The sequence below is a fragment of the Pinus tabuliformis genome, chromosome 2_2 (genome assembly GCF_031772625.1).
Source record: "Pinus tabuliformis cultivar Carrire ecotype Pingquan chromosome 2_2, CPIR1, whole genome shotgun sequence".
In the NCBI taxonomy this organism is placed as follows: domain Eukaryota; kingdom Viridiplantae; phylum Streptophyta; class Pinopsida; order Pinales; family Pinaceae; genus Pinus; species Pinus tabuliformis.
In genome coordinates, this window is record NC_142300.1 from 221,391,285 (window position 1) to 221,405,961 (window position 14,677).

The window sequence follows — 14,677 nt, forward strand, 5'->3', positions numbered from 1 at the left end:
TAATCCCCTCTTCGCTCTCAATCTCCTCTCTCTTCTACACTCAGAATACAGATCTACATAGACGTAATACAATTCCCTCATATATAGCAAGGGGTTGCCTTCTAGGGCAAAAAACTCTAAATTAAACATAACTTCTACCATCAGATCTCTGCCTAATGAATGACCCAGATTGACTACAAACTTACAACATTTTACAAAGCAATTTTACATCTATTTTTAGCTTCAGGGGCACTGCCCCCAATCCCCCACCAGGGGGGGCTCCCAAAGGTCGCAACCGCACCCCCTAGACCCCCCCTGTAGCGAATATTTTATGGGCGGTGTTGCCGCCACATTACGAACTGGGGTCCAGTGTGGTGATACCTCTAAATAAAGAAGATAATCAGGCTCCACCCCAACATCATGGTCGCTCTTAAGATGAAAGAAATCACAGATCATTCTCACCAGATGTGTCTATCAATTTTTTGTTCGAAAGGTAAATTAATGATGGATGAATGGAGTTAGTGAGGTCTAGGACTCGGCCAAATTAGCTTTTAATTGCTTTCATATACCTTTCTGGTGGTCATTCTGGTTCTCTCTAGGATTGCCACTAGCTAATCAGAGTGTTTTTTTTTGTTTATGGGTATAAGGTTGGGGTTTAAGGTTTTGAGGCATTGTACTGCAAGCTCTAAAAGATTGGGCACTATATAGATCTTTGACATAATTTAGATTACTATAAACTAAAATTTTGTGGTGTATAGAGAGCTGAATTTTTTCATCTAGAATTCAGGGATTGAGGTGAGTGTACTGCAATATTGTGCGGTAGTCTCATAAGGTGAAGAAAAAAGAAAGACTCGTCTAATGAGGAATTTTGGCATCTGTTGTCTCAAGGTACAACAATGTAATATTTCCCTTTTGGAAAAACCAATTCTCTGCCCCTGAATTTGTTGTGGTTCATTGTGTTTGTCTTTAATGAGTTTCGTTAAATAGTTTAGGAGCATATGGTTGTAGGTTCATTTTCTTCATTTAATTTAAAATGCATTACTATAGCACTTGCAAGGCACTCCCACACTCTATCAAATAGCAAGATAAACTTCAGATTTAAACTTCAATAATGAGTACACATTCAATGGTTACCATTCCAAGCAAATTAAGCATTTTACACAGTGGAAAAGTTACACAGTGGTGAGTTTATGAACCAACACAACACCCCAAGTGTTGTAGGTGTTTCTTTAGTAATTCATTGCCAAACAAACCATGCATAAATGGGAAATAAAGAATTTCAACATGCTAATCTGATGTGTATTAATCTGGAGCTGCATTATAGACTGATATCATATTTGAGTAAAAACAGAGCTTGCATTTAACTCTATAACCATGCATAAATGGGAAATAAAGAATATCAACATGCTAATCTGATGTGTATTGATCTAGAGTTGTATTATAGTCTGATATCATATTTGAGTAAAAACAGAGCTTGCATTTAATTCAACCATATAGACATAATAAATGAGATAAAGGGAACCTGAAATACACGGCTAAATTCCAAGGCAGCAAGCAGTATTGTTCTTTATGCAAACCCCTGTGTGAAAAGTGGAAGAATTCCTTCAATATTTTGTCACTTCCTTGTGTAAATATCAATCCATCTTTGAGATGGTTCCAACAATCCTATAGGAATGAATACGCTGCCCAGAACTCATTTTCAATCCATGAAATGATGGCATACACAATCAACAGTAGTGGTACAAACAACAGGGTGCTTGGCTTCCAATATTCACTAAAATATCCCCTTGGAATCTTGGTTCTTCTCCTTGTTTTTGCACAGGTCACACATCCAACTAAATGGCCTCTAGCAAGGTAACAAGGTCACTAGAGGCCCCACACACTGGTGAAACTCTTGCCTCTTGCCTCAAGATAATCACTAACAAATTTCTGATCCGATCATGACTGTAATTATGTGACAATGAGGCCTTTCTTGAGACAAATGCAACCCTTGAAATTGCCCAAATAATTCCTCCAAAACTTCATATTTTTGGCACAGGCAATGGTTCTCTTAAGGAATAATTAGAACTATTGATGTGAGATGTTGAGGTGAACTAAGCTGGGGACTTTGAATGGTGGAAATCCCTTGCCAATGGGGCCTTGCACTAGTAAGTGGAGGTGTCTTTATGGTCACCTATTTGAGCAAACATTGCATCATAGATCTACCATTGTATGTGTTTTTTGCCTATAATATTTATTGGGCACTCGACACCCCAGTTGCTAAGATAATTTGGAAAAAGGAGGTGATCAATGTCATATATTTGAGATGATCAATCTCATAAGACCAAACACCTATGGGTTGGATAGCAAAAGAAAGTAGCAAGTAACCTCAACAATCTTTATATAGACAAAGAAATCTCCTCCGATTGTCATGGAAGACAATTCATTGAAAATGAAGTGTTTCACCATGTTTATATATGGAGGGCCTCAACCACATACACAAAATATCCAAATCATACTTTAATCAAGTGGAAATTTAATAAAAATTCCACGTATTCCTATCAAGTTAAGAAAATCAACTTATGGATTTGTACGAACAAGCTTTACCACAAGATTAGTCTTCTTGATATCGTTGACGTGTGGATTGCAAATATAGCCTGAGGAAACATATTTTACTTTACAATGTCAATAAACACTTTAGACATCCTCATCCTGCAGGATATCCTCTGCAGCTTATTATTGCTTTCTTTTCTCCCCTTGCCTTTCCTAAATCATAATTATGACTTCATGGATGAATCAAAATTTGATTCTAGTTGGCACGCCCTTCAAACTGTAGGAAAATAGGATCCACAAAAGGTGGAGAGAGAAAATAAAAGAAATATCTTAGTATTAATATTGCAACAATATATTTTTCACACACAATGAATCACAATAGATGACGTTAAATCACTGAAACATTGTGGCATAAACATTAATGATTCTAAATGATAAAGTAATTGAATGTTGTCACTCCAATAGTCTTTTTTAACTTGAAATAACATATTTTATTTTTACCTAGATTTTACCTCCACCTCAATACAAAATTTTGAAGTTCTACATTTGAGAATTCTGCTAAAAATGTTGATGTGAACATCACATACAAGTCAGATCCCACCCAATGGGCCATTTAGGAAAGGGGTGGTGGTGCTTGTTGGTTTTTTAGAAGAGCCACTTGAGTATATGACCTTGTCTTCAACAATATTTACCACTTCTCCAGAACCTGATATTGGTCGTCCATTAGGTTTCCATCACTCTCATATTGAAGGTGAAGGTAGAAGTCACCAAGACAATTGCCCATAGTTGAGCACCTCCTTGCCTAGAGACTTATATAATAGGAAACCAATCAATGATATACCTCTTTTTACTTTGGTTCATTGGGGTGAACATGTTGTTGCCTTCTAGGGTTAATTCTTTATGAAGTTATATTACATTATCAAAATATCTAAATGCAAATTTTTTAACAAAGTGTATAATGTCTAATACATGTAATTAAACATATAATTTTCAGACATTGCTCTTTTTATTATTCTCATTTCTAAAGACTGCTCTTGTTAGAATTACCATTTTTAGACATTGTTCCTTCTTTTTTTTTCATTTCTAAACGTTGGTCTTGTTTTTGCCTTACGTTGGTTGACTTTTATGGGTTATCCATATATAAAAAACAAATTCTAGAAAAGAAGGAATGCCTCTAGGGAAATTGTCATGCCCTTCACAATAGACTTTTGGGCTTGCAACTACCCTCTTTTGCTTAGTTATTGCCCAGACTTACATTTCCCTCTTTTAATTGATGATTTTGGGTCTAAAATTTTCTCGTCTTTTTTTCATCTCTACACATATTTAATCACATCCCTCCATTTTGTTTGTTGTCCAACTTGACATTCTGCTGGTAGTTTCTTTGGGTTGGGATAATTTCTCTTTGATGGGAGTCTCCATGTTTCTAATGGTCATCACAAGTATTTTCTCCTACTATCTAGATAGGATTGTGTGCAGCTATTTTGTGGAATGGCATTATCATTTACCCCCATATATGCAGAAATGATAAGATAAGATCAATGTATTAATGTCCAACGAATGACCATAAAAGTAGGTCAATGGAAATGTGTTAGGTACACTAATGTAGGTACAAAGTGGGAGCACCAAAATGGGAGCAGAGGCATTGGATGCACTCATTCAGGATCCCTTTGGGACAACTCTTGGTTGGTTGTCATCGATTCCAGATTAGCATGTACCATGATTTGATAGGATCGACCAAGTGTGCCTCCTTCAGGAGTAGGAGATGAAGATTCACCCCTTTTTCAGGTGTCCCCCATACTATGATATCAGAGAACTTGAAATTCTTCTGCAGTACCAAGGATTTATTTCTAATTTTTTTCTTGGTTTATTGCAAATTTATGTTGTGTACATGGGATTTCTTTATATTGTTGTTTATAAACTCTTATAGAGGAGATTGTATCATGAGTAAATGAAAATGTCCATTGGTTGTGTTACAGGAAAAAGAAAAAGGGAAGAACTTAGCCATATTTCCTGTATCCTTTTTAGTTCTTTCACCTTGTCTACACATGATGGCAAGGCAAAGAGCTCTCCCAACGAAAGACCACCAAGCTCAGAAAAAGGTTTTGAATACTCCAAGGATCATTTAATATTTCTATATTTATAATTTCTCTTTCAATATAGAACATGCATATCATATTTCCTGTGGTGTTCCAGGAAAATGAGGGAGATAAAACGACTGATATATGGTCTCCAGGTCAACCTAGAAACCCTGAACGATATGTTCTGAAAGACCAGATATTTCATTTTTTTTAATTATGTCAGTGTCCCTAAATAGTTACTTTTGATCTGAATATTATTTTACCATACGTTTATGTTTATGGTGTTAGAAATTTCTTCTTATGAGCATTTAGTTTGTTGGGCCATTATGTGTTCTTGTATCTTTTGACTGTCTACAGAATAAGGCCATCAACAAACTCTAGTTTGATGTTTGTATTGAATAACTTGTTTAATAGAATGGAAAATTTGTCTCTTCATTTTTTTCATTACTCGCTACAACAGTCAAGCTGATTTACTCATAGTTTGATTATTGTGGAGTTTTGGTTGACAGGAAACAAGATATCGACAATGTTATCTAGATTTGATGGTCAACTCAGAGGTTAGGCATATCTTCAAAAAAAGAGAAAAATATCTTATGTGCGGGAGTTCCTTGATGACCTTGACTTTCTTGAGGTAATGACATTTTGTATTCTATACTATTGTCTGCAGCTTTTTTCTAATTGCAGTGATAATACTTTCTACTTAAAAATGACATTAAAAGTTTTTTTCTTGGCTGCCCATTCCTTCTGTTCATATAATATCTCTTATGCCAAATCTGATAAATAGGTAGAAACACCAATGATGAATATGATAGTTGGTCGAATTGTTGCTAGGCCATTTGTTACTCATCACAATGACCTTAATATGAAGCTATATATGTGCATTACTTTAGAGCTTTATCTGAAAGAATTGATTGTGGGTGGACTTGATCGTGTGTATGAAATTGGGAAACAATTTCGTAATGAGGGCATTGATTTAACTCATAACCCAGAGTTCACTACTTGTGAATTTTACATGGCCTATGCCGACTATAATGACTTGATGGATCTAACAGAAAAGATGTTACCAGGTTCAAATAGCAATATTTTTATAGAATCTTGGCCCCATGGAGTTTATCGATGTGTTTTATTGTAGTAATTTGACATGCAAGTGAAGTAAACATGATTGAGTGGCAATATTGTTAATTTATCATTAAGGATTAGTAAAGTAGATGGTATTTTTATATTTGGTTTTTAATTTAAAAAAATCTTTGGGTGTCTCAAGCATGGTCAAGAAATTAACTAGTGGCTATAAAATCCTTTACCATGCCAATGGGGTGGACAAGGATCCTATAGAAATTGATTTCACTTCTCCTTTTAGGTGATTTCTAAGCATTTAAGAGATGTTTAGATAGTTTTTTTTGTTCAATATGTGCATGTTCTTGTTTTGGGGCCATTTTCTTGTGATGTTTCGATGGTAATGGAAATGTAGGCATTTTTAGTTTTTTATTGTTACTTATTTATTTATTTATTTAAATTTCTGTTTATTTCAGAAGGATTGACATGCTTCAAGGGTTGGAAGAGGCCGCACAACTCAACATCCCTAAAGATATCTCATCTGAGGATGAAAACAAGTATCTTTTGGTTGCGTGTGAGAAGTTTGATGTGAAATGCCCTCTTCCTAAAACAACTACATGGTTGTTGGACAAGGTTGCTCATGCATTGAACAAAATCTTTGGAATTTGCACTGTGTCTCTTAAATTATTGTTTCTTTTCTTTGCAAAAACATTTCAAGTGATGTGTAGGTTCATCAGGAATAGAAAGGGACAAAACATCTCTTATTTTTCTAGGGTTGTCTCTTTGAAATTAGTAGCCATAATAGAGTTTAATAAGGCTAATTAAATGTGTCTTGTAATATCCCTTATCAATTCTAAAATTTGTGCGTTGTTCTAACTCCTAACTCTCCCCCGGTAATCTGTTCATAGGAAAATAAGGAAGAACTATGAAACAACAATCTTATTAATTTCAGTTGTAGTGAAAAACAACTAATGGAATTGTGAAAGTACATTGTAATATTCCATTTGTGGAGGCACCTAGTGAGTCAATAGTAGAACCCCACACTCCATCATAATTAGTTCAAGTTAAAAATGAAGTACAAAATATAATAGCATAAAAGGGAAAGTCTAAAAGGATCAAGTCCAACAAGGTCGCAATGGACTCGAGAATAAAGGTTGCTCAACCAGAGGACAAGAACCCATAAATGGAGGCCACAATATATGTCAATGGGGAGTAAAAAGTGTTTATGTCCCAATGTCTGGGCAGTATCATCAAATCAGGTCAGGTGATCTATTGGCCTAAAGAGTCTACTGAATGTCTAAGATGCAAGTCTGAGGTTTCAATAATGGTTGTACAAGCATCCAATTCCGAATAAAGGATGAAGAAGCTTGTAATATTTTGACTGAAGAATATTCACATCTATTGTCATTGGCAGTGATGATGTTTCCTCCTCTGACTATCACTGACTTGGGGTGTTGCTACTCCTTGATGTTCTATTCATATGAGTCAGTTTCTCTTCATGGAGGAGTGTTTTTTTCTGATATATTAAATACCACACTATCCAGGTTGATACTTTTGAGTTCACCCACTTTCTATATTTTTGTCTACTCTTTTTCTAGTCTAGGATTTAATTTTGGGTTTTTTGGTCTTTGTAAATGCTCATGCTCTAGGCACTAGTTATTGTTGTTGTTGATTGTTGTCTTCTGGATTGACATTGACGTATTTTGGTCATTTGTGGACATTAAGATAATTTTATTTTTCTTTGTTGGGGTGTGGTCACTCAGAAATGCCCCTTGGCTAATCAATCCCATGGTGTTCTGAGAACAATTTAGGTTTGTTGTCCCTGTGACTAATAACGAACTTCTCATTTCCAAATTTCTGCTTGATAATCTGAGGGTGTGTCCTTGAGGTAATTTGTTGATCAAAACACTGAAAATATGCAAAGTAGGGCTTCAAGTCAACAACAACAACATGCGGATATGCAATTGAATGTTGCAAATAAGCACACAGATTTCTCAAATCTGTGAAATGATCTCTGTAGTCAGTGTTTGAAATATGTAAAAATATACTTTGAATTGTGTGCATGAATGGTCCAAGTCCTTATGTGTGATGGATGAGATGGATCATGGGAAAGTTGAACACCAGAAAGATAATCTCAGATTAAATCTTGGGAAACTAGAGATCCTAAAAGTGAATCCTTGAGAAAAGAGAGCAGTCATTATATCAATTGAATGCTCAACAATTAAAATTCTTCATAAAATTTCAGATCAAGCTTGTTCCAAGGAACCAAAAGAGACGTGATAATATGTCACTACATACCTTATTGAACTTTGAAGGCCTCTAACAAAAGCTATACAACTCGGAAGGTTGGATATAGAGGAAGAGAAGAAGACAAGGATTGTTGAAAAAGAGTGAAAGACACTAGGTAGTGATGATCTGCTCCTTCTCTTGCTTCTTAAGCCTTAATCGGCTCTAGATCTGTACAAGGCCAATGCTTTTGTGATTCCACTGGCCTACTTTTGTGATTCCAGTGCTTTTGTGATTACTAGTACAGAGTAGTATGACTGAAATGTTATGTTCATTAATCACACTATCCTTTACCATACTGAGATCAGTATAAGATAAGTAGATCAATGATCGATGTGATACTCTATTACACTTACAAGCACCTATACAAGATCATGTTAATACTACCAATATTGTGAAAGTTCAACCACCTCTGCCCTATTCATTTCATCTTGGCAACCCTCTTGAAGCTCCATCATCACCTCCTGTATCTCTGCCACATCCTCTAACTTCCCAACCTGATCACATAATTTTTTAAAGGGTGCTAGCTCAATGGAAGAGCGCCTTACATGCAAGAGGTTAGTGGTTTGATTCCACTGTGCCCTAATATGAATTAATCAATGATATTGTTGTTTATTTTTAATTAAATACATTTTATATTGATTTATATCAATGGTGAGATATTTTTCTGGATTCATTGTTTTATATTGTCTTTAAAGAGACAAAAGACATATTGTCTCTATAAAGACAATATGTCTTTAATCCAAATTATTGTCTCTCGAGAGACAAAAATGAAATTGTCTCATGAGAGACAATAACACTTGTGTTATATATTGTCTTTATAGAGGCAATTTTTAAGACATTAATTTGAGACACCCGTTAAAGACAATATTTAAGACAATAAACAAGTTTCTTTTTGTCTCAACTTAAGACAATTTGACCAAAAAAAAATGTATCGGTTATATGCCTTGGCTAGAAAGTGTTCAAAAAATAAAATAAGCATGCATAATAATCAAAGTGATAGCACAAAGGGTGGTAAGAATCCAATGATATTTGAGGGCCGTATTGTCCCCCAACCCACTTTCATATTACTCCATCTTGTTGTTAAGGCTAAATTCTATGTCAGATACTCTTGGAAACCTGTGACCTAAAAAATTCCCATTTTCTTATGGGAATTATGACATAATGCAATGCATATCTAAATGCATGCTAAAATGCACTACTTATGCATAGGCATATTTACATGAATAACAATTCACCAATCATATAAAATCCTTATAGCATAAATAATTTTAGAAGTTAAATACTTAACTTTTAATTTGTACCAACTGGATGTATGCCTTCAATGTTCCATATAATCATAGACCATATTGTTTATTTTATTTCAACGACAGGTCACCCTTAACCTGGGGCTTTGGCTTCATGGAGCATCAGCTTGTTAAATCCCAGTACATGCTTAGTAACAATAACCAGCTAAGGTATGAAACCTAGTAAACTCTAAATAGTAGGCTCACATCCCCTATCAACCGCTTCTACACCTCCAATCCCTCGAGCTATGACACCACCTTCCATGGAATCTTACATAACCAAACAAAAAAGTACCAGATCCCTGCAGCTTTTAGGGGTTCCACTACCCTCATGAGTCTTCTAAGTACCCTTCCAAGCCCTCACACAACCAAGGTACTAAACCTAGAAAAATCCAACCATAGGTTCACATTCCCCATCATCCTACACCCAAGTGATGTACACCCTTCTCTGCACCTGTAGTCCCTCGACTATGCCACCACTTTCCAAGGCATCTTACTTAGTTGGACAGGAATTTTCCAGATCCCTGCAACTTATACGAGTTTCAATTTCCCTCATGGTTCTTCTATATACCTTTACAAGCTCCCTAGACATGTCTCTCTCTATCATTCCATCATTATCTACCATAATCAATCAATAGGAATCACCCATAATAATGCAAGAATCCCCTTCACAGTGCCAGCACACCTCTTTAATATGCATTCCCTTCTTATGCCACTTAACACTTCCTCCATGCCACTTAATGGGCCTTGGTTATTTTTATGTGCACTTTTTATGTTTATTAAACCATATGTCACTCTTTTTACTCATCCATAGAGTCTAACCCACCCCCCCATACTCATTTCATATTTTCGATCTATAACCATTATATTTTTATTAAATGCATGTATTGTCATAATTACATTACAAGGTATTCTAACATTAAAATATAATACATGAGCATATGGCCATACCAGTCCCAAAACACATAACATTCATGCACACAGGAATCATAACCCTCATAACACAATTACACACATGCACTTGGGCACATCATCCTTCAAAAGATGTCCTTGGCTCACCATCCTATTAGTGTGTCCTGACTCACCTTTCTATTTTTCCATATACATGTTATTACATTCCAGGGTTTGAATAGGGGTGCTACATTCCCCTCTCCCTTATATAGGCACTTCCCTTAGTGCAATCTATATACACACATATAATAGCCATGGAAAATTTTATGGGCTAATATTCACAGGTGGGCTAATTTTCCATGAGTTTTCCAAAAAAAAGATTCGCCAATTTCCAATTTTTTATAAATATCATTCGCCCAAATTTTACAACATAAATTTATTTGACCTTAAAAATCGCCAACATTATATAGAGAGTATATATAAAATCATTATAAATTTGGATAATTTTACAAATAAATTAATAAACATTTTATAGTTTGCATATTAGGGACTAGTGAGATTCACCATTGTTTTTAAACTTCAAGATAATTTTCCATCACTAAAATGTTCCCTCATAATAGCTTATCTAAAAATATGATATTCCAGAGATGCATAGGAGGTTCGTCTTTGGGAACCTGATTCATTGGAGAAGGCATTCAGGTTGGAAAGAAAAATTGAAAGCAAAATTATGGCAACAAGAAATCCTACCACTCATAATTATAAATATGGAAGTGTTGTTGCTCCTATCCTTCCATAACCTACAAGGTTGACCCCACAAAAATTGGAAGAAAAGGATAAAACAGCCTTCGTTACAGTTGCGATGGCAAATACACTAAAGGTCATAAGTGTTCTGAGAAGAAATTGTTTTACATTGATTGTGAAGAGGAGGAAGAAAAGGATCAAGAAACATCAAAAGAAGAGGATATACACCAGGAACCAACCCCAGAGAAAGAAGAAATGAATTTGACCATATCTTGTAATGCATTGGCAAGAATTACCACTCTTCAAACTCTCAAGATAGAAGGGCATATCAAGAATAAAAAGGATAACCTCACTTTCATGCATAATCGAATGAAACAAAAGGTAGACCAACATCGCAGTGAAAGAAGTTTTGATATAGGTGATTGGGTATTTTTAAAAATACAACCATACAAACAATGTTGCTCAAGCAAGCTAAGAAGGATAATAAATTATCACCAAAGTACTATGGTCCTTATGAGGTGCTGCAAAAGATTGGTACTATGGCATACAAATTGGAGCTTCATGCATCTTCCTGAGTGCCCCCCGTTTTCCATGTTTCATGCTTAAAGAAGGTTATAAGTGACAAGCTCCCAGTTCAAACAATATTGTCGGAACTTGACAAGGAAGGAAAATTCATATTGGAACCTGAAGCAGTCACGGAAATAAGAACCCGACAGTTATGAAATCAATTAATTTCAGAGTATCTCATTAAGTGGAAGAACTTACGTGCTGAAGATTCCACATGGGAGGACGAGAATTTTATATAGAAGCATCAAGAACTACTCAAGCATTGAGGACAACAATTTTTTAAGGAGAGGGGCATGTTAGATCCCTATACTACTAGTGTAACCCATTATTGTTATTATTTCAACCCCCTTATTATATTGTTGTGCCCATGTAGTCCCCATATTGTTATTATTATGCCCCATAGAAGCCCACTATTGTTATTGTTGTGCCCTTACATTATTATTGTTATGTCAGCTCTAATTATATTATGACCCTTAGAGTCCTATATATAGAAAGGAGGTCTTGTCATTTGTGTAATGTAAAGGAGGTTTCCCCCTTGAACAGGTTAATTTTTAAGTCGTTGATCTATCTTTTCTATCTTTTTGTGAGTTGGTTTCATAACAGTAGCATCTTCAGCACTAAAATGGTCCCATTTCACATTTACAAAGGCGACGACTCAATTCTGGAGCACCTTGACTTTCTCATACAAAAGTTGCATTGGTTCGACCTAAAATTCCCCCTCGGGCTATACTTGAATCGTGTTCCAATCACTCGCATGGTTAGCATTACGAACATACCTTTTAAGCAATGAAACATGAAAAAAATTATGAATGTGCATGGATGTCAGTAATGCAATCCTATATGCAACCTAATTGATCCTTTCCAGGATCTCAATTGGTCCACAATATCACGTTCTCAACTTTGCACAACTGCCCAAGTTCAAGTAATTTTTCCTTGCCTTCACCCTCAAGAAGACATGGTCACCAATTTTGAATTCGTTTTTTGACATGTTCTTGTTTGCATAACTTTTTTGTCTATCATGGGAAACCTTCAAATTTTGTTTAATTTGTGCCACTTGCTCTTCCATTTCCCTGAGAAAATTTGGACCAACAATGGCCCTATCAACTGGACTATCCAAATTCACTTGTGTGTTGCATTTATTGCCATACAAGGCTTCAAATGAGTTCATATTCAAAGATTCTTGCTACCCATTATTATAAGTAAACTCCACCTGTTGCAAATATTCTTCCCATTTCGATTGTTTGTCCATCACGTACATCGTCAACATGTCTTCAATAACCTAATTAATTCTTTCCATTTCGACATTCGACTTTAGATGGTATGTTGTACTAAAATTTAAATCAGTCTCGAAGCCCTTAAATAAGTCTGTCCAAAAATTGGACATAAAATTGGGATCTCTATCTGAAATAATTTCCTTGGGCACACTATGCACCCTAGAAATTTCCTTCATGTAAATCTTAGCAATATTGTCTGCCTTGTGTGTTGACTTCATTGGAATGAAGTGGGAAGCCTTGGTGATTTTATCCACCACAACCATGATGGAAACACGTTGCTTTCCTTTTCTAGGTAGACCTGTAATCAAATTAGTGGAAACAATTTCTCATCTCCCCTTAAGAATGGGTATTGGTTGTAGCAACCCTGGTGGGTGCCTATGCTTAGTTTTAACCTTTTTGCATTCCAAGCACCTCGCTATATAATGAGGCACTTATTTCTTCATACCTAGCCAAAAAAATTATTTTCTTACTATTGATATTGTCTTTTGGTGTTCTTACTATTGATATTGTCTTTTGGTGCTCTGGGTGCCCAACATAAGGCACTTTATGCATCTCACTCAATAATAAAAAATTTAACCCCCGGGAGTTCGATACATAAACCCTACCTTTATACAAAAGTATCCCATCTTCTTTCATTTCATATTTTCTGTATTTGGGTCGCACTTCACATTTTTGTAGAATACTTCTTATTTTCATGTATTTCTTATCTGAATTCCCAACCTCTAAAATTCTACATTTTAAATTATATTTACATTTTCTTATGGTTGTAGCATGCATTGCATGAAACCTCCTACTAAGTGCATCAACCACTCTATTTTCCTTCCCCTTTATGTGCTTAATTTCAATATCATAATCAAACAAAAATTCCAACCATCTGATTTGTCTGGCATTTAAATGTGTCTATCCAAACACATGCTTTAACAAATATGGTTAGTTCTTAAACTTCTTTCCCATGAGGTAATGCCTCCACATATTCAAGGCATGTATAATGGCTTCTAGCTCCAAATCATGAGTGGCATAATTATTTTCATGCTCCTTGAGCTTCTTGGATTCATAACACATCACATGCCCATTTTGTATGAGAAATCCTCCAAGTCCTTCTTTACATGCATATGTGCACACAAGAAAGTCCTCATCTAGAACAACTATATTTAATATATGTGCACTTGTTAACAACCTCTTTAAATGTTGGAAGGCCTCCTCACATCTATGAGACCAATCAAATTTTTCACCTTTCCTTTACAATGAAGTAACAGGATGGGCTATCCTTGAGAACCTTCAAATAAATATTTTGTAATAACCTACTAAACCCATGAAATACCTTACCTTTGTCACATTTTTTGGCCTTAGCCACTCTTTACTTACTTTAATATTTGTTGGATCTACTGTTGTCCCTTATTCTGAAATAATATTACCCAAATAATGAACCTTTCTCTAGTAAAATAAGCACTTATTCAGCTTTCCATATAAATTATTATCTCTAAGTAGTTGTAGCACCATCCTTAAGTGTTATTCATGCTCTTCCTTATTCCTTACCTGATGATACCCTGACTTTAGATCAATTTTGGAAAATACTTTAGCTTCTCTGAGCTGGTAAAAAAAAGTAATTATTCTAGGCATTGGGTACTTATTTTTCACTACGACCTTGTTCATCTGACAAAAGTCAATGAATAGTCTTAATGTACCATCCTTCTTTCTGTGGCCAGTCCATATATTGATGCTCTTCTCCACAACCCCAATACTTAATGAGTTGAAATTTTGGTCTTTTACCCAAGAAATCATCCCCCATCCTTTTACTTCACTATGGGCTAGCTGATTTTGTTGATTTTCCTAAGAATTGTTCTTGAAGATTGAAGGTTTTAACCCCTTCGTTCTTTGCTCCACCTTGCTTATTTTCTTATCATCCCAAGCCATTTGGAAAGTTTGGCTTACCTTTTCCCTACTTATAGAGGTACTTTACCTTCCTCATATGTTCGTCCAAAGTATTTGG

At 35.4% G+C, this 14,677-nt stretch overlaps 1 long non-coding RNA gene across 1 annotated transcript; it reads left to right on the plus strand.

Annotated features, from left to right (window-relative positions):
• The first annotated feature begins 553 nt into the window (after positions 1-553).
• On the plus strand, positions 554-6,406 carry LOC149192106 (uncharacterized). The gene is made up of 2 exons (XR_016254306.1): positions 554-5,220; positions 6,119-6,406. It is a non-coding gene; the product is annotated as an uncharacterized LOC149192106 (long non-coding RNA).
• The last annotated feature ends 8,271 nt before the right edge of the window (positions 6,407-14,677 follow it).